The sequence below is a fragment of the Peromyscus maniculatus genome, chromosome 21 (assembly GCF_049852395.1).
Source record: "Peromyscus maniculatus bairdii isolate BWxNUB_F1_BW_parent chromosome 21, HU_Pman_BW_mat_3.1, whole genome shotgun sequence".
Classification (NCBI taxonomy): domain Eukaryota; kingdom Metazoa; phylum Chordata; class Mammalia; order Rodentia; family Cricetidae; genus Peromyscus; species Peromyscus maniculatus.
This window is the reverse complement of record NC_134872.1, coordinates 44,920,534-44,945,799: the sequence shown is the minus strand read 5'-3', so window position 1 is coordinate 44,945,799 and position 25,266 is coordinate 44,920,534. Positions and strand designations below refer to the sequence as shown.

General features: G+C 46.0%; 1 protein-coding gene across 2 annotated transcripts in view; it reads right to left on the bottom strand.

Annotated features, from left to right (window-relative positions):
* The window catches only part of Rftn1 (raftlin, lipid raft linker 1), a 210,470-nt gene that overhangs the window by 15,868 nt on the left and 169,336 nt on the right, over positions 1-25,266 (bottom strand). The window lies entirely within an intron of this gene.

Here is a 25,266-nt window from a genome sequence, read left to right as displayed (position 1 = left end):
CCCTTAAGACCTGGGATCCAGATGTGCCGGCTCTCTCGGTTCCTGGATGCTGGATCGAGCAGAGTTCTCCAGAGAACCCCGCTGGACTGCACTGCAACTCTCCCGGATCCTGTATCCAACCCCCTTACTGGCTGAAGGTTACCCCCAAATAAACTTCCTTTTAACTACATGGAGTTGCCTTAATAAATCCCCCAATACAGTACTGCAGAGAGGTTGGAATGTTGCAAGTCTCGGGCTCATTACCTTATCTTGGGTTAGGTCCAGCCCTCTGGAACAGCCATTCCTTGCCCATCACTGTGTCTGAACTAACATCTTGTGATAGATAGATAGAAACCTTTTGTCATCTATAAACTTAGTAGATCACTAGCTTCCACCAACCCAAAAGCTAAGGACATCATCAGATAGCATCTTGGGCCTCTAGACTGGCTTCTTTACCTGATGTGGCACCTCTCTGGTGTCCCCACCAACGTGTTTAAAACTTGCCTTGATTTATGACTTTCTTTGTTCTGTAAAATTGTAAGACTTCATGAAACTACCTCTATGTTGAACCTGGAATTTGGGTAACTGAAATCTGTATTCCAAGGTCATGGTCACTCAAAATGGCTCCAGAATAAACTATTCCTTTAAGATGAGGGCTGTGGTTTTTGAATCGACAGGATCTTCGAGATCCATTCCCTTTGTTACATGGGAGCTATGTGCAGAAGAAGGTAAACTGAGGCTCATTCCTGCCTCTGGAGTTCACAGCACCCAACATGCATGCGAGTACGCTGGCCTGCTGGTAGGCCACAGTAACTGAGTGTCAGCGGGAAAGCAAGGAACATGGGCCCTGGTCAAAGCAGGCCCGGACAGGTACACAGCGGCAGTGTTGTGGAGATACGGACTCCTCCAGACGGAGGAGGGCATGACAAGGCCTCCTACAGGGTGGGTTAGGGGGTCCTGCTGGTGGATCTGGCTGCCCTGGACTAGGGAACTAGGAGAGAGGCTGAGGAAATAATCCACCACCTTTTCAGATGGCTTTGAAGGCTCCCAGAACTGGCCACCAGTCCCACCCAGGTTACCAAGTCCACTGAGTCCCCGGTAACTAATCCATTCGTGGTGCTCTAAACTGTGAAGTCCGGGCCCATGCTGTGGCTCTTAGACCTTGGTCAGCCACCTGAGGTGCAGACCTCAGTTGGGAACTTGGGGACATGTAGGTTCTCAGCCCTACACTCCAGAATTTATAAAGAGCCACCGTAGTCCCTGTGTCAATGAGCAGGAGATGGCCACCAAGTCAAATGCTCAGGTCCCCTCTGAAGGAAATGAAAACCGTCTCTTCTTTTGGAGCCAGAACCCGCCAGCTGTCATTTTCAACTGATCTCATATGGATGAGAAGAAAAGTTGGTGGCTTCCCAAGGCCCTGCTGTACCTGTGAGAAATGCTGCCAGCGGTACGAGGGAAGGACAAAGGGGAGAATGGAAAATCAGTAAAGGAAGCCGAGAAGTTAAGGGACCAAGAAGAAACAACCCGACCCATTTACGAGAAAGGTCAGGGGAGGGTCTGCAGCCTCTCAAAGCCACAAACATGCCAGCCATGGCCTAGTGGGTGGCCAGCAGCACGACCCCCGTTTCTGCTGGCCCTCAAGACACATGGACACTTTCCTTCCACACTAGTACAAGCTTCCTTAGCTGAAAGAAAAGCCCTGTGGCCGCTGTAGCTAAGATCCCCTAGCCCCACCCCCTGCACTCCCAGCTTAAAGACAGGAGGGGGGAAAAAAAAACAATTTAAATCCACATACTCAGGCTTTGCGAGGTTCTGATTACTTGGGCCCATCATGGATAACCTTCCCACTTTATCAAGCACTGTGACAAGCTACCACAATCAGACAGTAACTATGGCAACCATGTCAAGCTTTGGCGCCTTCACAAAGCCCTGCACGGCTAAATGCAGCCTTTTCATTGGCGGTTGTGGCCAGGCCAGGTTTTTCTCTGCAGGAGTCCAGAACTGCAAGACAATGACCAACCCCTGCTAGCAGCCTGACCCGCAGCTCAGACAGCCTCACCAGGACCACTTCTATTTCAGTCCATCTTATTTCACTTTGTCACTATCTGGAAGGGAAAAACAGCAGGAATTCTCCCAAACATGCCCTCCCTGGCCCCTGCGAAGGTAGGAAATGTCAGCCATGGGGCGCTGAATCATAATGACCAAAAGGAACAGGGAATATACAGAAAATCTACAGAGCTTGGGGCCTTCACGCTCAAGTGCTAATTTCCGGCTGTCAATCAGAGTTGATGAATAAACTACAGTGCGCAGGGGAGGGGGAGAGGGTGCACCCGCCAAGCGAGCACTTGGACCTTTCGGGCTGGTTTCTATTTAATTCATATTAAATATGGTTTTCCATAAGCACCTATGGGCGCCGTTTCACTTGTTATCCATACAGTGAGGTGTCATTTCTAAAGTCAGATGAGCCCCACACCACAGGCGGAAGACACTTTTAACTCCATTAGCTGGGATTGGTGGCGGGGAACAGATCCAGGGGGAAGGCTGCTTTGATCTGCTTTTCTGTGACTCTTCTATGAAGGAGAAGAAAGTACCTAAGCACTCAAAAGCCACCCCCTTATCAAAGGAAATGACATTTCTTCCTGTAAGCCAGAACAAAAACTTTAATTAACTCTCCTCTCCGTGTGGATACCTAATCACACCTGGAGAGCTAAAAAAAAAAAAAAAAAAAAAAAAAAAAAAAAGTGGAACATGTCCTGCGTTTTTTGTTTTGTTTTTTTCAACTTAAATAAAAGGAATCCATTTGTATTTATGGCCCTTTCCCCTTTCATCCCTATTAGCTTCTCCAGTAGCTGCAAATCAACTAACGAAACAGACATCCAACATCACCTACCCCACCCTCCAAAGATCACTACACCAGAAAGGATAGTTTACTAAGAAATATGTGTGACTTTGGATCATTTTTAAAGATCCTCTCTGCAGGGAAAGAATGGGGGAGACCACATACTGGTCCAGTAAGAAACTTTATAACCTGGGAGTCAATGTTTCTTCTTCTTTCTTTCTTGTCTATAATTTCTATTATATAATTTTAATTAAATCAAAAGTCAGAGTGTGTTTGGTTATAGTTTTGTAAAAACTGCTCAGTGCTGGGCTTGTAATGGGCCTGAAAGAAATAAAAATATTCTAAGGAGACACGTCTGTCTCTCAATCTCAAAGGAAATCCATACCCCAAAACCAGGGCCATGAAACAGGCCCAAGACGCCAGGAAACCTGCTCCCTGCACATGCCCATGGAATTCTGGGACTCAGGCGATCCCCATCTCACACACAGCAAGGAGCCCTGAGGAAGCAAGAACAGGCGAACCCTGACCCTGCAGTTTCCAAAGCAGTTTATGGGCCTGATCCAGGCCCCCCAGCTTCTGTATTGGATACTACAAAAACCGATCCTCAGCCTTGCAGGGAGTGGTCTCTGTATTCTCGGGCACAGAGTGTGAGCCACAGGGTTTGGGGACACCAACCTCTCGGACCAACACAGCTCTGCTCTTGCTGTTCTGATGTCCACCTCTCTTCTTTTACTTCCCTCCTCTGATTTATTTCATACAATTGGTGCTGAAAACCAGGAAGGGCTTCCCAATGGGTCCAGACAGATGGGACCCTGTCTTCTCCGGTCCCCATCTCCCATTCTCATCTTTTCTTAACCTTCCAAGGACCACACAGCCCCTTCCAAGCTCTCTATGGCTAAACTGTGGCCAGCAGGTGTCCCAGAGACTTCACTCACGGTTTCTCACACTAGCCAAGTGAGCAGAGAGAGTCTGGTCTTAACTCAGTTGGCAGGAACGGTGACGACTCACTCTTTGTCTCTTTGTCTTAGCCTCTAAACCAACCTCCAGCACTGGAGAGGGCCATCTTGACCCTTTCTGGAGTTCACAAACAACACTGGCCCTAGGTAAGGGCCGTGTAGACAACCATGGTGCGCTGAGACTTCAACTCTGTTTCAGAGCCCAGACACTGGCAGTCTTTTGTTCTTCTCTAAGAAGCCCGCTTGGGAAACTTTTGGGAACTTGGTTTTGGTGATGTTTCCAAACTGAAGGATGTTTCATGTAGGAAACTAGCCCCAGCCTGTTTATACCTATATCATGGGCATAGGGCCTCTGCTTTTAAAAAAAAAAAAAGGCTCAAGTCTGATGTATATCTGGCCTCATTATGCCCATGACAACCAAAACCACTGGCCTAAATCTGGTATGTAGAACCTGCCATCTTGCCAGACCATGATAAAGTTCCTAAGGTGAACGGCAATGGGTCAGGAGCTCACCACATTCTAGTCCTTTCGTCTCCACGCAGGTCCTTCCTTGGTTCCTTCACTTCTGCACGTCTGGTTTCATTAGCTTGAACTTGTAAACTTAATTCCCAGACTCTCTGGTTTTGACCTGCCTCCTGAGCCCTCTCTAGCAAGCTTTTCTCCTGCTCTACCTCTCTACACACATCTCCTCCATGGCACCTTTGTCTCCACCATCTACTCACCACCACCCTCTTCCTCTCCATGGACCCCGTAGCTTGCCCTCTCTCTGCCCCAGGGACACATTGCTGGCCTATAGATCTCTTCTTCGGCACAAAAGGCCCAATTGAGACCTGAGGCTTCTTCCCTCCTGGGGACCCCTAAATCCTGCCCAGAACATAAAAGAGTTCTGGTCCACACGGCTGCTGATGGCTTTAACTGTCCTGGGTGTGCCCCGACGAAATCCTGTCTGCTATGGCGTCGGATGGCGCTAAAGCAGGGGCAATGGCAGCAAAGGCGGAGCAGCCTGGCGTAGACTGCGATGGCACAGCAGGGGCGGAGCAGCCCGGCATAGACTGTGATGGCAGCAGGGGTGCAGTAGCCCTGGTGTAGACTGCGATGGCATGTTGTCCTATGCTGCTTATGCTCACTGAGGAGCCGGCTCTGGAGATGGGATTCGGCCCTCCCACTTCAGATGCAATCATGCTTATCTCAGGATGTCCTCCCAAGCCTGTCCTGGGCCAGGCTGGCCCCCTCACTCTCCAACAAGGGAAAAGAGACCGAAATAGCCTGAGAGTAAAGGTGCCGCACCCTTAAGGACAGCTACTGGACACTTCCAATGCAGGTCACTGTCATAAATACAGCAAAATCAGCTAAGGGGCACTTGTCCATGGAGAGAGAGGCTTTCTGTCTATCAACCAGGAATTCTAACACAATAGTCCTGAGGGGCCTCCTCAGCTGACTTCTAGGGGTATTGTTAATGTTCTGCTCTGTATCTGCTGCTTTGTATCTGCTACACACACCCTTCAAGGCCCAAACATTGTAATGATAGGTGGCTCCGTGTGCAGATAAAGACTGTCTTGTGTCTTCTGTAAGGGCTGCGTAGGAATGTTAATTTATACATTACCCTGTGCACGGAGTTTGGATTCTGCCTTCTTTTATTATGATGGTGCTTCACAGCACTGTCTTCTAAGCCCACAACTACCATCGTCCTAAGACCTGCTGTGGCTGCTTATGACATCTGGTGCACTGAGTACAGGTGTCCTCTCATAAAAGGAGGGAGCAAAGAAGGTCACCTGACCCTTACCCGGGGATAAATGTGACTGTTCATATTTAATCTGTGAGACGTGGGGGTCCCATGGGCACCGATGCTATGGGGGATGGGCTTTCTTTACCATGTAGCTGAGCTCACCATGAGCAAAAAGCAACCACGTGGTCTGTGGTCTGCCACCTGGAAATGACATCCTGGAAAGAGCAAACACAATGTGACTTTACCACCATCTTGGTTAATGTAACCACATTGGCATGAACCCAAACAGAGGTGTCCATCAAACGTTCCAGTCCCACTCACTCCCTAAGGGGATGATCACCCCTCCTGACTAGACCAAGGAGGTAACACCAGCCCCCTAAGGTGTGGCTTTATTTTGGGTGTTCTGTTTTGTTTATTTTTGACAATTTGTTTAGTTTCTCCACGATATATTTACTGGCTCCTAAGGAAGACTTAAGAGTTTTCTCCAACACTGGCCTACTAACAAACGGGGCTAGCACTTTCAGATTTACAGTGGCCCAAAGTTGTTCACTTCCTCTACTAAGGGCGAAACTGCCTCTGCTGTTCCAGGAGCTCTCAGTGAGAACTGTAGTAATATTCCCAACAGTCTCACTTTGTGCATGCCATGGATGCTACCTCATCAGCACAGCACGCTTCAAGGATGCACACTGCCACCAAAGCTGCCTTAGGCTCTGGATCTTTGCCATCTGTTAGGCGGCTGACCCTCCTCTGAGGCACTGCTGTCCCTTCTACATTACCCCCTTCTGCCAGTTTGGAAGAAGAGTGCACTACTCCTCTAAACCCCTCACAGCAGTTAGGGTGACCTCGGAGACGGGAAATGAGCTAGGAGCTAAACAGATCCCGGACAGGCAAACAGATGGGAGGGGAGGGGAGCCTAAAGATGGTGAACTTTCAAGATGGCTTCTTCCTTACCTGAGACAAAGCCTGAGGGCCTAAAGGAAAGGTCTGGCAGGCTTTTCTCCAGCAAGTAGGGCCCCCTGCTGATGGACTGGCCTGATGAGTTCAAGGCCAATCAGGATGCCACTGCTGTGGGCCAGCCAGACATCCTGTCCTTGTTCAGACTGGGGTAAAAACAAACAAACAAACAAACAAACAAACAAACAAACAAACAAACCCTACCCACCAGCTCCCAAGGAAAGTCTGGATTTTTCATGCTCCCAAGTCCACCCAGTCTGGATGACCTGACCCTCTGGCTCTTGCTTCACCTGTAAACATACTGGGGGCCCCTTGAAATGGTGGGGAGGGCTTTTGTAAGCAGGCTGTACCTCTCAGGTCTTCCCAACATCTGCTCAGGGGCGTTAGCAGTTGGGAATATACTATAAGGCTTCTTATGTGTTCACAGACCTCACTTCCTCATGCCCAATCCAGCTGTTCCCTCCACTTCAGCAACTCGCCACCTCACCATCACCACCTTACTGGCATCCCCACATGTTAATCTTTCTGAGTCTTCTCTGCAAATACTTAATAGTCCCTTCCTATTCCAGTCTAAGTCTGCTGCCACCTCTCAGCCCCTAAAACCCACCTCACCTTTCTGGGTTTTCCTTGCCACCAGTACCCTTCACCTAGCCAATGGGCTATCTAAACCTTCCCTCTTCTTGCCACTCTGGGCTTGGAACGAAAACAGTGACGGTTTCCTTGCATCAGTTAACCCCTCTCTCACCAGCTCTCAGAAAGCCTCAAAGAAATTTCAGATCAGCTTGGCGCCCTTCAGGACGAACTTGATTCTTTGGCCGCATGGTTCTCCAAAACTGAAGAGGGCTAGACCTCATGACTGCTGCCAATGGAGGAGTCTGTGCCCTGCTCCAAGAGCAATGCTGCTTCTACATCAACAACTCCAAAGATTTAGAGGCCAGACAGAGAATTCAGCAACAAGCTTCCTCCTCTGGTTGGACTCTTGGTTCCCTCCTACCACATCTTCCCCCTCACGTACCCCCTTCCTCCCTAGAGCCTCACACACCGCTTTACCCAGTCTTTAAAACACGGCACAGAAGTTCCTCCTGGATCTCTAGGTCCACCACACAGGATGTAGTACAAAAAATGCTTCTCTTAGAGTTGGACCATACCCCAGAACTTCAAAATGGAGCCCCCTCTGCCAACAGGAAGTAGCCAGACAGAAGCAGAGCCTGCAAATCCCTTATATATAAAGGGTCTGGAATAAAGGGAACCTTCCCACCCCAAAACCAAGGCCATAAAACTGGCCCAAGGCTTCAAGAACTATGCCCTTAGAACTCTGGGAAGCAGCCAATCCCATCACAGCCTGAGCCCGGAAGCACCCAACAGGCAATCTGACCCATGCTGTTTCCAGGCCTCCCCCTCCCCTAATTCCCACTACAAAAACTGATCTTCATACTCTGCACAGTGTGTCCTCCTGGACCCTCGGATCCTTAGCCACAGGGTTGGAGGGCATCAACCTCGCAGACCAATAACAGTCTGCTCTCACCATTTTGAAGTTGAGATGAATCTCTTCTTTCACTTTCTTCCACTGACTTATTTCTTACAAATCTATCAGGGTACTCAAACAATGGACCCCAAAGAAAGGGAACTTGCTCAGGAAAGGCCCTCATCACAGGGGAATTCCTCTCTTAGACTTCCCAGAGTTCTAACAACTTGTCAGACTGCCTGACAGCAGAAGACTGAATGAAAACTCCTGAAAAGCAGCTCTGTCCACAGAGACTGACTAGATGTCAGTGAGATGGAGAGGTTCGGATGTCTCAGAGGCCAATTACTTTTTCTTGGGTTGGTGTTGTCCCCGAAGTCATTCCCTGCCCACTTCTATGTCCGAGCTAACATCGGTGACTAATAGTTACAAACCTTTTGGAACAAACCCTGAGCTTCCACCACCCCAAGGCCAAGAACGTCATCGGACAGCATCTGAGGCCTCCAGGAGTGCTCCCCCATCTTGCTGTAACTGCCTCTCTGGGGTTTCCACCAAGGTATCTTTAAACTAATGGATTTATGATTTTTCATTGTTGGGCTTCTGTGAAACGTCATGAGACTGCTTCCATGTGGGAACACAGTGCCTGCAGCACCCTAGCTCTGTGTTTCCTGGGCCATGGCCATCCAAATTTGGCTCCAGAATAAACCATCTCTCACTCTCTTTGAAGCCCAGACAATGAGGGGTCAATAGTGAGCAGGACCACACCTTGCCCAGGACTTATTTCCACATATCTTTGGCCCTTAATTTAAACTCATTTCAAGATGTGAAGATGTCTTGGGGTTCACTGGATCTTCTGACCATCTTCCCAACAGAAGCATATTGAATAATTCTCTTTTTTCTGCTCTTGACTATTTTAACTGGCTTGTTGAGAATGGGAGGCCAAACACGGCTCAGGGAACAAACTGTGCGCCCAAAGTTCAATAACAGGCTGAGTTATATTGTGACCATGCCTTCTTTTTATGTTATCCTTTATTTTCCCCAGCATTTGACCACTACCACCTCCATCTCCCTAACAGACACAGGAACTCATAATTAATTTACTCTGTGCGTTACAATCTAATTTATACCATCATTCATCATGTCTTTCACTGGAAGTTGCCATTTCTGGAGCTCTCTAAATCCTTCATCTTGTCTGGTCCATCTGCTTTCCACACCCCTGTTCTCTCTATTCAGAGCTTCTGACTTGTAGGTTCTTGTTTTTAGTATTCTTCTCCTTTGCTGGAGCGTATCCTTTAGTGGCTCTCTATGAAACAGTGCCTGGAAATCATTTGGATCCCTACATGTCTTTGTCTTCATCTTTAATTGACAATTTGGAAACAGAGTCCTGGACTGACATCTGTTTTCCATTTAAAAATTTACAAGTATTGGTTCTAGATATTAGCTATTGCAATTGATCTGCGGGTCATATGATCCTCACTCTGTAATAACATGGACTTGTGAAAAAGCCATTTTTAATATAGTGGTCTACAGAAAGGGACATCATCGTAGAGAAAAGGCAAGCATGTCTCTCTAGCTAATTTGGTGGGAGGCAATTGTTTTTACAGTCCCTGACCTGGAGAAATCCCCGCCTTCCTTCCCCAGAGGCCAGAACTTGAGAGATTCACAGTCTAGCACATCTCCCTTCCTAAATCCCTGTTCTTTCGGGTTAGGACGTAAACAAGGGCTTAGCTAGTGAATAACTTGGAGCTGAGACAGTCTGCTCTCAGATCACAGACTCAGTCACCTCGCAGACTGCCTGTAACCCTCCAACTCTCAGACTTCAAATACAGACTGGTCCCAGCCACCAGGGAGGGCAGAGAGGGGCCCAGCGCCCCCTGCTCATCTGTAACTGTTAGGTGAACTCTAAGCACACCTCATGCTGAAATGAACCATAACACTTTATTTCTTACAACTAAATATATTTTATTAAATATTATTTTCTCCTGAGTGTAGCCTGTTGCTTGCTTTGGAAATTTTAGAATATGTAAACAGCACGACATTTTGCTTTAATGTGAGCATTTTTATTCAAGACAGCATGCTTTCCAGGCGTACACTTTGTGGGTTCCTGTCCTTCCATTCTCAAAGGTAATCTCTTTTTACAAAGTCATTGTTGGCTGTCTCCCCATTCGGTCTTCTGTCTTCCTGGGCCAACGGTCAGTCAAAATCGTTGTTTTAATTTCATTACCTTGCTACTCCCAAGTTCATAAATTCTTTTTATTTTATCTACAAGGGATTTCTTCACTTTACCTTCCAGCCTTTTCTTATGCTTTAAAGATTCTGCATCCTTACTTAACACCCAAAGCTCTTTCATCATCCAAGTCTTCCTTTCTTTTCTAGGGCAGCTGTCTGTGTGTCGTGGACACTTGGACATCATCTCTGATCCCCGACTCACCATTACCAACGATTTGAGAGAGACAGGGTTGTGTGGCTTATCACGCCATACTGTAACTTTACGTCATGTCCTAGGTTTCAGCGCTATAGTTAGCTGCTCCTCCCATTCCCTCAAGCTTTTGTCTTGAAGACTAATCTTTTTCTTCTCATCTATGCCACAGCTTCTTCCACTTGTCAGATAATTTACATTCCTCCACCTGTAACTTTCACCTGTAACAGCACTCACCTTATTCTCTAGGATAGCTAGAACTCACTATGTATAGACCAGGCTACCCTAGTGCTAGTATTCGTGGAGAATGCCACCATGCCAGGCTCTCTTCTAATCTCAATGCTCTTGCTAGGATCTATCCATCTACAGTAACTCTTGGTAATTATGTTCTATGAGGACATTGAGTTAGTGAAACAGCCATTTTTCCTAAGGGAAAAGCAGAGTTAGGTGGTAGTTTTTGTATTTTTGTTACCAACCAACATGTATCCTTGTTTGTGTTTGTACTGTTTAAAGTCTTCATTTGCTGTGTCTTGCTGATTTCTGAACTCTCAGCCAGCATCATGAAACTGAATACCCTCATCCAACCCTTGCCTTTGCTCTGAAAAGCACACCACCCCATACTTGGGAACCGCAGCCCTGTTCTCGGGGGGCTGTTTTTAATAATAAAATCATCAGAGATGCCTGACAGGGTGGCACATGCCTAATCCTAGCACTCAGGAGGCAGAGGTAGATAGATTTCTATGACTTTGAGGCCAGCCTGGTCTGTATATAGAGAGTTCCAGACCAGCCGATGCCACATAATGAGACAGTATTAAAAAAAAAAAATCCCCAGGGAAAAGCAGGAAAATGTGACACAAGCAGCCCATGAAAAAGACTTTTGTTTATGACATCATATGCTCCAAACAGTGGGGCGGAGCACAGCTGTGCTTATGACATCATAAACTCCAAACAGTGGGGCGGAGCACGGCTGTGGTTATGACATCATACGCTCCAAACAGTGGGGCGGAGCACGGCTGTGGTTATGACATCATACGCTCCAAACAGTGGGGTGGAGCACAGCTGTGTTTATGACATCATACGCTCCAAACAGTGGGGCGGAGCACGGCTGTGTTTAGCCCCGGCTGGAACAAAGAGCACTGGGTGGTTTCAATGCTGTGCTGTGGGTCATATATTTGCAAATGACCATGAGTCCACCATGTAGGGGTTGATTCCAGAACAAATTTAGTGGGCAGGAGAATTCAGTGATACCGGATCAATGACTATGAGCGCTAACCTGATCTATTTCTCCTCTACATCATCCCTTTAGTGCCACTTCCCTGGGATTCTTCAGAAAACACAAATGTCCATATCCAACTACTCCCATTTAGAACAGTTTTATTAATTTAATGTTTAAAGGACCCATGGGATACTCCTTCTAAAGAACAAACCCCAGAAGTAAAAAAATAAAATAGTACATTAGATTACATAAAAATCCACCTGCACGACAAAACCCACGATATGTAAATTCAAAAGACAAAATGGCAAAACCTTAGCTCATATCATAGAGTTCTTAAAACAGACAAGAAAAATGATCTAAATTTTCAGAGGGACAAGGACACGGCAGTGAGAAAAAGAAAAACATTAAATAGCCATTAAACACACCCAAACACTAACCATCTCACAACAAAATAAATGCAAATTAAGCTACCCAAGGCACTGTTTGTTACACATCCAACCTTCAAGTGTGACAACCTACTCTGTTTACCAGCCTGTCAGGAAACAAGCGTGCTCGCACACTGTTGATGGGGAGCAAACAGGGTCAACCCTCTCAGAGAACAACTTGACAGCATCTCTCGGAGTTACAAATACATCTACCACTTATCCTTTGACCAGCAATCTAAGTTCTGGGAACCCGCTCTGTGTGTCGGATGGGGGTGGGGGTGCAGAGCTACTCTGCAGAACTGTCTGGAGAGCCGTCCGTCCGTCCGTCCCTCCGTCCATCCGTGGGAGTGAGACCTGCCAGCTGCTGCACTCCCGCCAACCCTGGACTCGCCAAGCACACTTTCACCCTACAGTGCAGAGGCTCAGGTGCTGAATGGGGCAAAGAGCACAAGGAGGGACACTCTACTCTAGGACGGAAGGTAAGGACCCTGCAGAAACACCCAGAAAGGCACTAAATGAAAAGGTGTATAGTACGCACCGTAATGCGCCCCTGAAGAGTCGAGGTCCCAGTGCCCAAGATTGTGAATGAATTCCCTTACACAGATATAACATCTGGAATATATTATTAAGCATCCCAGAGCTGATGATAGTTTATCCTAAACTATTTGGGAGGGACCAGTATTAAAAAGGCCCCTTATAAGGAAGAGGCAGGGAAGGTCAAGAGTCAGAGAAAGGAAGGTGAGGACAGAGGCAGAGATGGAGTGGAGCAGGGAACAGGGGAGGGTCCCAGAGCCCAAGGACTGAGGGGACCTCTAGAGGCCTGGAAGGTAAGAGACAGATTATCTTCTGCACTCTCCAGAAAGTGTGGTGTGGGGCTCACACTTGGCTTCAGCCTCCTGAGATCTGCTATGGTTTGAAGGTGAAATATATCAGATATGCTTTTATTCTGAATGCTCAGTCCCTAACGAGAGCAGTATGTAGTGGGGCTGTGGAGCCTTGAAAGGATGGGGCCTAGCTGGAGGAAGTAGGTTACTAGGGGTGAACCTCTGAGTCTGTACTTGATTTTAACGACCCTCTGCTTCCTGGCCCACAGGGTGTGCACAGTCTATATGGCACACACTCCCACCACCATGCCTCCCTGTGGTGACGGGTGAAAACCCTCAGAGAGCGTGAGTTAAAGTAAACCTCTCTCACTGAGCCACATCTGTCAGGTATTTTGGTCACAGCAACGCACAGTTAACTAATACAATGTTCATTTCTGTCTTCTGAGAGTTGGAGGGGGTGGCCAAGGCAGGGCAGGGGGAGGGGGGGAAATGCAGGAGGAAATGAAGCTGGGGACTGGGCTCCCTGGTGAGGTAGGGGAACAGAGGGGGACTCAGGACAAACAGGGGTCGTATTCTTAGGTGAGGAAGGCCAAAGGTAAGGCAGGAGGAGGAGGCCAAGGTGGGAAAGGGAACATTTCACCTCCACCATCAACAGAAAGTAGAGGGACAGCCAGAAAACGCTAGTCTGTCCCTTAGACTCTCAGAGGGTAAGGCCATGACAGTACCACAGTTATTTTATGAATCTCCAGTTAGTCAAACTGGCTCACTCTGGGCACCTGGAAGCAAAGCTGTAGAGCCCAGACCATGGTGATACAGATATGATAGGATGAAAGGGTGGATTATTGAATCTACTTTTAAAGAGCAACAACTTGTTTAGAATGTTTTACAATGCTATGGATTTTAGTTTATTGATACAATTTTAAAGTTAATTTTGTTATCCTGTGTGTATGTTTCTACCCTTGTTTAAGGTATGTTTGTGCACCTCATTTGAAATTGTAATGTATAATCAAGAAATACAGATTAATAGTTAATCATCTAGGATGATCAAACTTAAATCACATAAGTTGTTTTTTAGGTATACAGAGATATATTTCAGATAGGTAAGTAATATTCAAACACTCTAAAGACCTACAGAATATGGCATTTAAAATGTTTTAAAAACTTAGACTTTTCTGGACAGTGAGACATGTCTGCTCCTGGCAGCATTGATTTACTTCAGAGAGGAGGATGGGTATCAAAGACGCTCTATATGGAGCTTATCTTCTTCTTGGCAAAAATAGCCATTTGGGCAAGAGGCTTCTCTTGCCTGGACTAAAGATAATATGTTGTATAAACTGGACATACAGGACCCATAGGAAAATGACCACTGAATTTGCCAAAATGGGGCAAAATGGTTCTTCAGGTTCCTGCTTCACAGAGGAGACTGTCAAACATTCTACAGGACACTGGAGAAGTGACTAAACAACTCTCCGCCTATAGGCTGAAGTTGGATGCACCAACATTACAGAGGACCTTCGGGTGACTGTCTAGGCAGCCAGCTGTCTCTGTTATTTCCAGAATTTTGGAAGTTGCTTACAATGCATTTCCTGTTTACTTAGGTAATATATCTTTCTGGGGTCTTTGATATAGTTGAAGACTAGATAGTTATAATTATAGTTTTCCTTAGTCATGATAAAAGATAAATTAGATATGAAACTTTAGACTCACAAATATAGAATATTTTCTTTAATTTTGCCAAATACAAACAGACTAGATATTGTAACTATAATTCTTGCTTAATAACTGTTCTATTACATGTAATTTTACTATGCTAAAGTTAAAACCTTTCTTTTTGATTAGACAGAAAAGGAGAAGTGCTGTGGGATATCTTTCTGCATGCTGTGAATGTGTTGCTCTGATTGGTTGATAAATAAAGCCGTTTGGCCTATGGCAAGTCAGGTTATAGCTAGGCAGGAAATTGAAGAGAGAGACAAGAAGAAGAAAGGCAGAGAGGAGGGAGACACCAGCACCACCAGGAGAAGCAAGATGTGAAATTACTGGTAAGCCACGGCCACGTGGCAACTTATAGATTAATAGAAATGGGTAAAGTTATAAGAGCTAGCTAGTGAGAATCCTGCCATAGGCCATGCAACTGGTAATTAATATTAAGCCTCTGAATGAGTATTTTATAAGCGGCTATGGGACTTTGGGGCTGGGCGAGACTAAAGAAACCTTCCAATGACACCACAGTGAGCAGGAATATGGGCTGGGAGCTCATGGACTATATGGGAGCCGGAAAGAGAAGGAACAAGTTGACACCCCCCCCCGCCCCCCTGAAGCTGACACACAGCAGCCCTGCTATCTACTCTCCCTCAGGCCTCCCATCACCCAGGACAGAGCATCTGCCAATCAGAGGGAGGGACAGGCAGGCTGGCTGGCTGGAGATGTTGTTTTCCTCTTTGTTTTATGCACAATGCCCCAGAAAAAAACATTTTGCTGATATGTAATTAGGCTAACATAATAGAGTCTCAGAGAACAGTCATCTCATTTTAGACAACTTTGGCTCAGAGGGAATAAGGGTGGTTTTTTTGTTTGTTTGTTTGTTTTATTTTTTTCTGTTTGTGTTTTTTATGGGTTTTTTTGTTTGTTTGTTTGTTTGTCTTTTGGAAAGGGGGACAGATGAACATATATGTAATGTGTGGAAGACTCCAGTTCCGACTCCTCAGCAGCCAGGGCTGGTGAATTCACATCTCTGCCTGATTGTCTCCACCACACAACACTGACAGCAAACGGCTGCCTTTCAGGAGCTCAGTACAATAGCAGATAATAGATGGTGTTATTATGTGAAGCACATTGTTTACACAATGGTCTCCATTGTGACCTCCCTGTCCAGGCCCCCTTACAATATGACTGCAGCTCCCCCACTTAGAGGGAGCATCCATTTTCCTACCTCTTGAATCCAGGCTGCTCCCAGAGCTAACTCTGACCACAGAGCCTGGCAGCTGTGACCACAGAGTTCTAACCTAGGCCTCAGAGGGCCTTCCTGCACATACCTTCTCTCCCAGAACTGTGCCTATTTGGTAAGGACAAGCCTAGGCTAGGCTGCTGGATAATAACAGGTAAGCAGCCCAGCCAGACAGCAGACAGGTGCAAGATGCCATCTTGGACCAGCCAGAAGCCAGTTAATGCCCCAGAGCCTTCAGACTATCTCAGCAGGGTTAGCAAGGACCAGGAAGCAAAATCAAATATCCCTATTTTGAATTCACTAAGCTTTGGGGTGCTTTACCAAGAGGCAGAAGCTAACTGGTGTATCATTATTCTAGCAAGATCACAAATATTCAAGCAAATCCCTCATAGGAAAAGAATTGTAGCGAGAGTCACCTTGTTCGCCTGGAATGGAATAACTGTAAGCTAGTACTCGGGGTGGGAGGGCTCAGCACTGCTCATTTTTTACCATCAAGGCTGGCATACGCAGCCCTCACATCCTTCATGCCAGGCACATTGTGACCTTGCATTTCCTCTGGAGCCATGATGTCTAATTTATGGTAACCTACATGAAGCCAACAGCATCACCGGCATACTCTGGGAGGGAGAGATAAAAATTCAGAATGAGGAAGAACATCCCAGCTCCTGCCGTTGCCTGGCATCTCCTGCAGAACCATGCCTAGCTGGCAGGAAAGCCAAGCCTGCATGTGGGAGATAACACTTCTCTGGATTCTGGGCACCCAGCTTGCTGGCTGCTGTGTGCGCTTTCTCTGAAGTCACACACTCTGGAGTTGGGCAAGGGAACAGGTCATAGGATGAAGGGCAGGAGGCAGCCTGCCGTACCTGTGATCCACGCTGCCTGCTCCTACGCACTTGAACTGGCAGAATTAACACCAGGCAAGGAGCGTTCCGCACGCAAGGCTCCCAAAGCATACGAAAGCTAATGAGGCCGGACGTTTGGAGGTCAAGAGCATGATGACTGGGGCAGGGCCTGCCCATTAGTAAGGGCAGATGCTGAAGTTCTCAAAGCTGCTACACACTGTCAGCCAGCCGTGCCAGGGGACCCCATGCTGTGTCGGCACAGCCCCAGCCTCAGAAGCTGACATCTTCCCCGGGCTGAATGCAGAGGGCAAGTCTCCCCGCTGCACAGACTCAGAAGCAGCCTTGCTTGATAACAAACAAGAAACATTTTCTCCATCCAGGGACTTGCCAGGTCCCTACCACTCACTTCGAAGGGTTAGAAGAAATTATATTTTCTGGGAATAAATAAATTTTATCAATTTCTTTCTCTTTAGACAAACTGACTGGAGTATTTCTAACCACCTTTTTCCATTTGTTACTTTCTCTGTTAGAAAAGAGAAAGAGAAAGGGGATTTTCCTAACATACAGGATTAATTAAAAGATATTTACTTTAGTGTGGAGGGGTTGGGGAAGGGAGCCAGTTTATTACAAAGATTCTAGGACTTAATACTCTGTCACCTTTACAGACTGGGTTTACCAGTAATCACAAAATGCTAACCCAGAAGCCATCTATGAACCACAATTAGTACAGTCTTAATAGGAGAAGAAGTAGAAATCACAGGTCAGCCCACTGGGTAGCCAGCAAGGACTGAACCACAGAGCATCTGTGATTTTCCTCACCCCGGTAGCCTCAAGGTCCCACTTTCCCCATCAGTGTTGGGGCAATCAGTCAGTCAATATTCTCTTTTGTGGTGACCCGACTGTCAGTATCATGTTGCTATGGTTACAGCATTTCAGCTCCTCTCTCCCTTCTTTTCCAACTAAATTACACTGCTAATCCCCCAGCATGTCTTCAGAATGTACCAGCTCCTGGTACAGTCATGTCTATTAGTGCTTCCGAGGTACCCAGAAGCTCCAGATGAGATACCCAGCCTCCAGGACGTGTCAGACCCTTGACCGTCCGCTCTTGGGCCCCCTCCCCCTCACAGAGAAACCCACCAGAGCCTCTGCAGCAGATGTGCTACTGGCTCCCATCAGCATCTGGATTGTGACCCACCTAAGGGTGAGCTAATGAAGAAAACATAACCAAAGTCAAGAAAACTGGAACCTCTTCCCACAGTCCTCTATTCCTGCCTCACTGGGCCAGCTGACGAACCACTGACCACATCCGAAGTTCCTTTCTGTGCCCTCCTGCATTAGAACATCGTTTCCATGAAGGCAGAGAGTTTAACTCACTCCTGGGGAATCCTCATGTAGGGCAGTGTCTTCTCCGCGCATCACTGCTGAGTAAAAAAGTCTTAGCCACTTGGAGGGTGGGTTCTGCCACCATTTCTTATATTCTCAGAGGTTAATCAAATGACCGTGGGTCACACATAACAATAACAAGACATGAATCTGTCACAGCCAAGGCAAGTTGGACACTCCCTGTTTCTCTTTTTCTGGGCATTCTGTATGTGGAAGTTGTAAATGGACTCACATACAAAAATCAAAGCTGGAGAGCCATGTCCTTACTCTTCACAAAGCACTCAGGACCATTGTGTACTTCTGTAAAATGACTGAGGAACTGAACTGGCCACATGTAAATCTGTCCCTTTCCTGCTGGGTCACTGGGGAGTGTGCTGGTGAGCCATCTTATGAGAAGACACTCATCACATGCTCTTAGGAAAATGGAAATGAAAATGAGAGACCTCCCACTTGTTAGGATGGTGAATCTAAAACACCAGCCACCGAAGTCTAGGCTAGGAAACGAAATGACAGGAACTCGCAGCCATTGCTCGGGCTGCAAAATGGCATGCCCACTTAAGAAGACAGGTTGGCAACGCCTTACAAACTAGATATGCTGGTATCATGACCCAGCAGCCACATCCCTGGTTTTCACAAGTGAGCTGAAAGCATCTGTCCACAGAAAAACCTGCACATGGATGGTTACAACAGTTTTATTCATAAAATCCAGACTCAAGATGTCCTTCAGTAGATAATGGATGGATAAAACTAGTATCTCAGATAACAGAACATCATTCGGCACTCAGAATAAATGAGCTATCATTAAATAGCCAGTCAAAACGCACATCTGGAATGATTCCATGGAACTCAGGAGCACTCCCATGCTTCAGACCCCCGTGGCCATACCACACAGCCATGGTCTCTCACTATTTGTGTGTCTCACAGATTTCAATACAAGCATCCGAGGAAGACAAGAAACAGAACAAAGCACAGGGGGCATCGTGGGACCATGAATGAAGACTCCTTCCATTGCAGTACACCCCTGTGAGTACAGCAGGTGTGCTCCATCCACACGCCCTCACCTTTCCTGTGACTGACTAAGGGGTCCTCGGAATCACCCAGGTAAGTATTCCACTGCTGAGCTACATCTCCAAGTCTCCTTTTATTTTTACTAAAATTCTTGACTTGGGCTGGGTACCTATGATCCCAGTGTTTGGGAAATGGAGGCAGGGGGATTGCTGCGAGCTTGAGGCCTCAGCTACAGAAGGAGACTATTTCAAACCAATACATTTTTATTGGTCAAATTAACTTGCAAGGAGTGACAATGAGTAAACCCTTGACTACGTTAGTGCTCCTCTGCCCCAGTTCACCTAGTGTACTTCAGGTTGCTTTGGAGAACTATCTGCCCCGCCTCTCTCTACGTGATTCAAACTGTTCATGCGTGAGGAAGAAACTAGAGCAGTTTCTGTTGCTATGACAAAAGACCTGAGACTGGGTATTCTCATGAGAAGTGGTTTATTAGTTAGTTATTTATTACTCTTTTTAAATCAAAGGGACTCTTGTTTCCAAACTTCGCTCCCTCTTCTTTGTATTGAATAGCCAACCATAGCAGATTGTGAAGTCGGTCCCCACCAACGGAATGAGATGATCACCACCTGCCTCTGGGATAAAAGGCAGAGGCTATGCTGGCCCCAGAGTGCTTGCTGGCCTTGCTTGGGCTCCAGTGCGGCCTTTCTACACAAAGGAATGGCCTTGCCAGGTTGCTGTTGCCTTGTCCACGTGTTCTTTGTGCAATGTGAAGATTATCCTTTGTTTCCAACAATTTATGAAGTTACGCATTTAAACTTTTTAATTTAATTTAACATCTATGAGTGTTTTGCCTCTATGTATGTTTGTGTGCTACATGTATGTCTGTGTACTACATGTATGCTTGGTGCCCAAAGAGGCCAGAGAAGCAATCAGATCCCTTGGAACTAGAATAACAGCAAGTTGTGAGCTACTGTGGGTATTGGGAATGGAACTTGGGTCCTCAGAAAGAACAGCCAGTGCTCTTAACCACCATCTCTCCAGCCCTGAAGTTGTTTTTTAGCTCATACTTTTGGATCCTGACAGTTCAAAATCAGACAGCTTTGTTTAAGCCTCTAGTGAGGACCACACTGGAACTCGTCACATGCAGATAATAGCCATGTGTATATGGAGTGACCTCACTTAATAATAACCTCCTCCCATCAAGAACTAACTCTCTTGGTGAGATCACTGTTAGTCTCCTCGAGTCAGGAAGATAGAGACAGACAGGTATGACTATAAGTCATAGGAAGACTAACTCTGAGACCCAGCAAGCAAGAAAAGTCCCTTGGACTGCCCCTGACCATGGGTTGTACAACTTTCCTCCAACAGACAAAGAAAGATCCACCCCTTTCAGGGAAACTTACCCTTTCAGTCTGGAACATAAAATCCCCTGGGACCCCCCTAAAAAATCCAGGGTCTCTTGAGCCACATGTTTGCTAGAGCTCACTCCTAATCTGTGGAGTTCACTCAAGGTTCTCACTTCTCTTTTAAATAAATGTATACTTTACTCCTCTGAATCTTGCTCAATTCTTTTCCAAGACACAATCTGAAGATCATATCACGGAGAGCCTAGAAAGTCTCCCAGTAACAACTCCTAAGAATCAGAGGGTAGTCTCCACTGTTTAGTAGCTGGTCAGATATCACCAGCCTTGGGGGTTGTGGATGGACCCCTCCTTCATAATCAGCAGCCTGTAAAAACAGAAACTGAAACTTCAGACTGATGACTACTCTGAAGAATGGGATCTCCAGTCTCCAGGCCTGGGTGGAGACGTGATGTTCTGAACTGTCCAGAAGGTCCTAAGATTATTATCTAGCAAGAGGAAACTTTCTGGTAAAGAACAAAAACATGAACTGTGCCCCGCCCATAATGAAATCCAAATGGGTCTATCAATCACCTAGACACACACACACACACACACACACACACACACACACACACACACACACACACACACACAGCCTTTCAGGAAAAGCAGCCTGTTCTAGAAGCTAGAAATACAAAACTTGCATAAGGTGCATGACGGTGCAATGCTCCCTCTGGCTACTGTTCATTCTCAAGCTTTAGGAGTGTCTCGCTTCACTATACACAGTACCCACCACCTATACCAAGCCAGTGTCTCATCTGAATTCCTTCAGTGGGGAGCAGAAGGACCAGGGAACTGAGAGGAGGCCAGAGAGAGATCTCAGTGACACATGGCTACCTTGCACTTCTTAACGGTAGAGCCATCTCTCAACACCGTCACCCTGGGGATCAAGCTTCCAGTGCATGGCTCTTGGGGGACAAGCTGCATCCAAACCACACTATGGCCACAGCACTAGCAAAGGCCATATCCAGGGTGACAGCTAGTGAGGAAAGCAGTCAGTCCCATGCACAGGGGACTGGCCAAACTCACAGTGAGCTTCTGAATGTAATCTTCCCCAAGGCCTCTAAAAAGGCACGGGATCCTGCTGGGGTCCGACTGCAGCCTTGTGAGGCCCTAAGTGGAGGACTCAGCTGAAGAAATTGTGTGTGTGTGTGTGTGTGTGTGTGTGTGTGTGAGAGAGAGAGAGAGAGAGAGAGAGAGAGAGAGAGAGAGAGAGAGAGAGAGAGAGAGAGAGAGAGCAAGTGAGCGAGCCTGCCTGCCTTTCTATCTTACGTTTACAGACCTGATAGAGGCTGGCATGGTGGCTCAGTGGGTAAGAGGTGCTTGCTGCTAAGCTGACAACCCGAGCTTGATCCATGGAACATAAAGAGAACTGACTCCTACAAGTTGTTCTCTGACTTCCACAGGTGTGCCACAGAATGTGTGCACCCACACATACACAAACACATGGGCGTACACACATACACATAAAATAAATGTTAAAAAATGAAAACCAGGATCCTACAGAATCATTTCTACCTTTCTAATCCCATCCTAACACACCCTGTGTTGACAGATGGTGATGACAGAATCCTTCCACCTGCCTGCCGGAGCTACAACATCCACCCTCTGCAGCTGCAGCTGCTGGTGCTTGGGGCCTGGGCCTGGACCACCCATCATTCTGGGGCTCTGAACTTCACCACTGGCTCCCTGAATTGCCATTCTCTAGAGTACAGGATTTAAGTGTGTGCTGGCTTGAGCCAAGGCCTTACAACAAACCCCATGGTAGGTATGGGTGTGCATACCATCTACCTTAGCTCTGCTTCCCCAGAAAAGCTGATATCCTGCCTTCCGACCACTCCAAAGCACACATAATAGGTTCTGCTTAAGGGTTTTGTTTTGTTTTTAAGTGTATATGTTTGTCTGTGTGTGGCAGGGGGTGTACAAGTACTGGTGGAGGCCAGAGGAGAATGCTGGATCCCCTGGAGCTGGATATAGAGGCAGCTGTAAGCTGCCTGACATGGGTGCTGAGAAGTGAACTTGGGTCTTCTTCAAAAGCCTTCTGTGCTCTTAACCACTGAGCCATTTCTTCAACCCCCAAGTAATAGTTTTAAAAGTATATTTGCTATGGGATGGTCTTTCTGTATGCTGTGAATGTGTTGTTACCGTTGATTATAGAGAAGCTGCTCTGGCCTATGGCAAGACAGGTTATAACCAGGTGGTAAATCTAAGCAAAGAAAGGGAGAAGAAAGGCGGAGTCAGAGCAGACACCAGCCCCACTGTCCAGGGAGCAATATGCCAACAGACTGGTAACACCATGGCTATGTGGCAAAATATAGATTAATAGAAATGGGTTAATTTAAGATGTTAGAGCTAGCTAGCAATAAGCTTGAGCCATAGACCAGTTTGTAATTAATATTAAGCCTCTGAGTGATTGTTTTATAAGCAGTTGTGGGACCATGGAACTGAGAGGGACAGAGAAAAGGCTTCAGCTACATTTGGTACCAACTGTCGGGCACTGATCCACATAGACCTGAGAGAGCTTAAAGATTCTGAAAGTACAGAAGCAGAGCCACGCTGAGCTTCCTAGTCTCACAGTCTCATGCCAGCAGCAGTACAGAGACTCATCTCCTAACAACTGCCTACAAGATGGAGCCATGAGCTAAGCACCGTGGTGAATTTCCACAGTCTCTCCCACAGGCCGTGGAACAGAGAGGCTTCTTCCAGCTGCTGCCTGCGCACTTGGGGGCACAGCTGAGGGCTTAAAAACACAGCTCCACACTACTTAACACTGCTTCCCAGAATTGGGGAGGTGAGTGTGATCGTTGGTACCTGTGCCATGTTGGAAAGCTGAGCGGGGTGGAGCCAGCAGCCAAAGCCATGTTTTCGTCCTAGTTTAAAAACTCTTCTGGTTAGAAAAGGATTAAAGATACACAATAAAGACAGATTCAGATGGAAAAAACCTCTAAACAAGTTACAAGATGTTTAAAAATATATGTAGGCTTGAGAGAGAAAAGAAAAGCATACAGAAAGCCCTTGAAAAAGAAATAGAGTAAAAAAAAGGAAGCCACGGAAAGATGGAAAATACACAGAAAGTCTGGGTACTGTATATTATTGTGTTGTCGGAATTTTTAACTGCTATGAGACATTTGACTATAAAGACTGACAGATTAAACCAACCTATATATTTTAGAAATATCTTGATTCTAAGGTTTAAGTCAGAAGATATGCTGCTTTGGAAGAGGTTCTGCTTTTGTGTCCACAGAAGATGAGAAGCTGTGGATTGCTTTCAGGTTAATATGGTTCCATCATGGAAGACCCCCTGAGAGGTCACCAATGTGCTCTATGGTCCAGATGATCCAACATCCAGAACAGTTTCAAGGCAACTGGCTGAGATGATGTAGCCTCACAGACTACTATAGTCAAGATTTAACCATAATTCTAAATTTCTCAGGAGCCCCATAAAATTGCCAGTACCCCCATTCAGCAGGAAGTAGTATGAAAAGCTATGCCCAAATTCCCAAAATACTGTTTATGAATGTTTGTTTTTATTTAAAAGGGGTTGATTACATATGGTTATAGTCAATCTCTTGCTAAAGAAAAAAGGGGGATATGATATAGAAATGATGAACAGAAGACAGATTATTGAATCTACTTTAAAAAGCAACTGTTAATCTCAAAACACTTTACACTGGTATGGATTTTGGTTTATTAAAACAAATTTAAGGCCAATTTTGTTATACTATATGTATATTTATACTCTTGTTTAAGGTATTATGTTTATGCAGCTCATTTAAAACTGTAATATATAGTTAAATACAAATTAATAGTCACCTATAATAGTCAAACTTATAGTGATGTTAGTTAGGTTTTCTAGATATGCAGAGATATATTTCAGATGGATAGGTAATCTTCAGATACTTCAAAGACCTACAGAATATGGCATTTAAAATGTTTTAAGAACTTAGACTTTTCTGGACAGTGAGACATGTCTGCTCCTGACAGAACCAATTACTTCAAAAAGAGATGATGGGCATCGAAAAAACTCATAATGGAATTGTCTTATGATATAGAAAAGGATAGATGTTTGGGCAAGAAACTGCTCTTGCCTGGACTGCTTGACAGTATGTTGTATAAACTGGACATGCATGACCCATAGGAAGGCGACCACTAAACTTTGACAAAACAAGGTGAGATGGTCCTTCAGGGTTCCTGCTTCACAGAAGAAACTGCCAGGCATTCTGTGGGACACAGAGGACAGTGACTGATGAACTTTGCCAATAGATGGAACAGTCCTTCAGATGTTCAGCTTCACTGAAAAGAATGCCAGAGACTCTAGACCTATAGGCTGGAGATGGATGGCCAACACTGCAGAGGAACTTTGGGTGACTGTCCAGGCAGCCAGCTGTCTCTGTCATTTCCAGAATTTTGGAAGTTGCTTACAGTGCACTTCCTGTTCACTCAGGTAGTATTATCCTTCTGGGGTCTTTGATGGAGCTGAAGACTAAATAGTTATAATTGCAATTTTCCTTAGTTATAATAAAATATAAATTAGATGTAAAACTTTAGACTCACAAAAACAGGATAGATGATAGGGTATTTTCTTTAATTTTGCCAAATACAAACAGACTAGATATTGTAACTGTAATTCTTGCTTGGTAACTATTTTGTTACATGTAATTTTACTATGTTAAAATGAAAACCTTCCTCTTTGATTAGACAGAAAAGGGGAAGTGCTGTGGGATTGTCTTTCTGTATGTGTTGCTACAATTGGTTAATAAAAAAGCTGCTCTGGCCTATGGCAAGGCAGGTTATAGCCAGGCAGGAAATCCAAGAGAGATACATGGAGAAGAAAGGTGGAGTCAGAGCAGATGCCATCTGGCTGCAAAGAAGCAAGATGCCAGCAG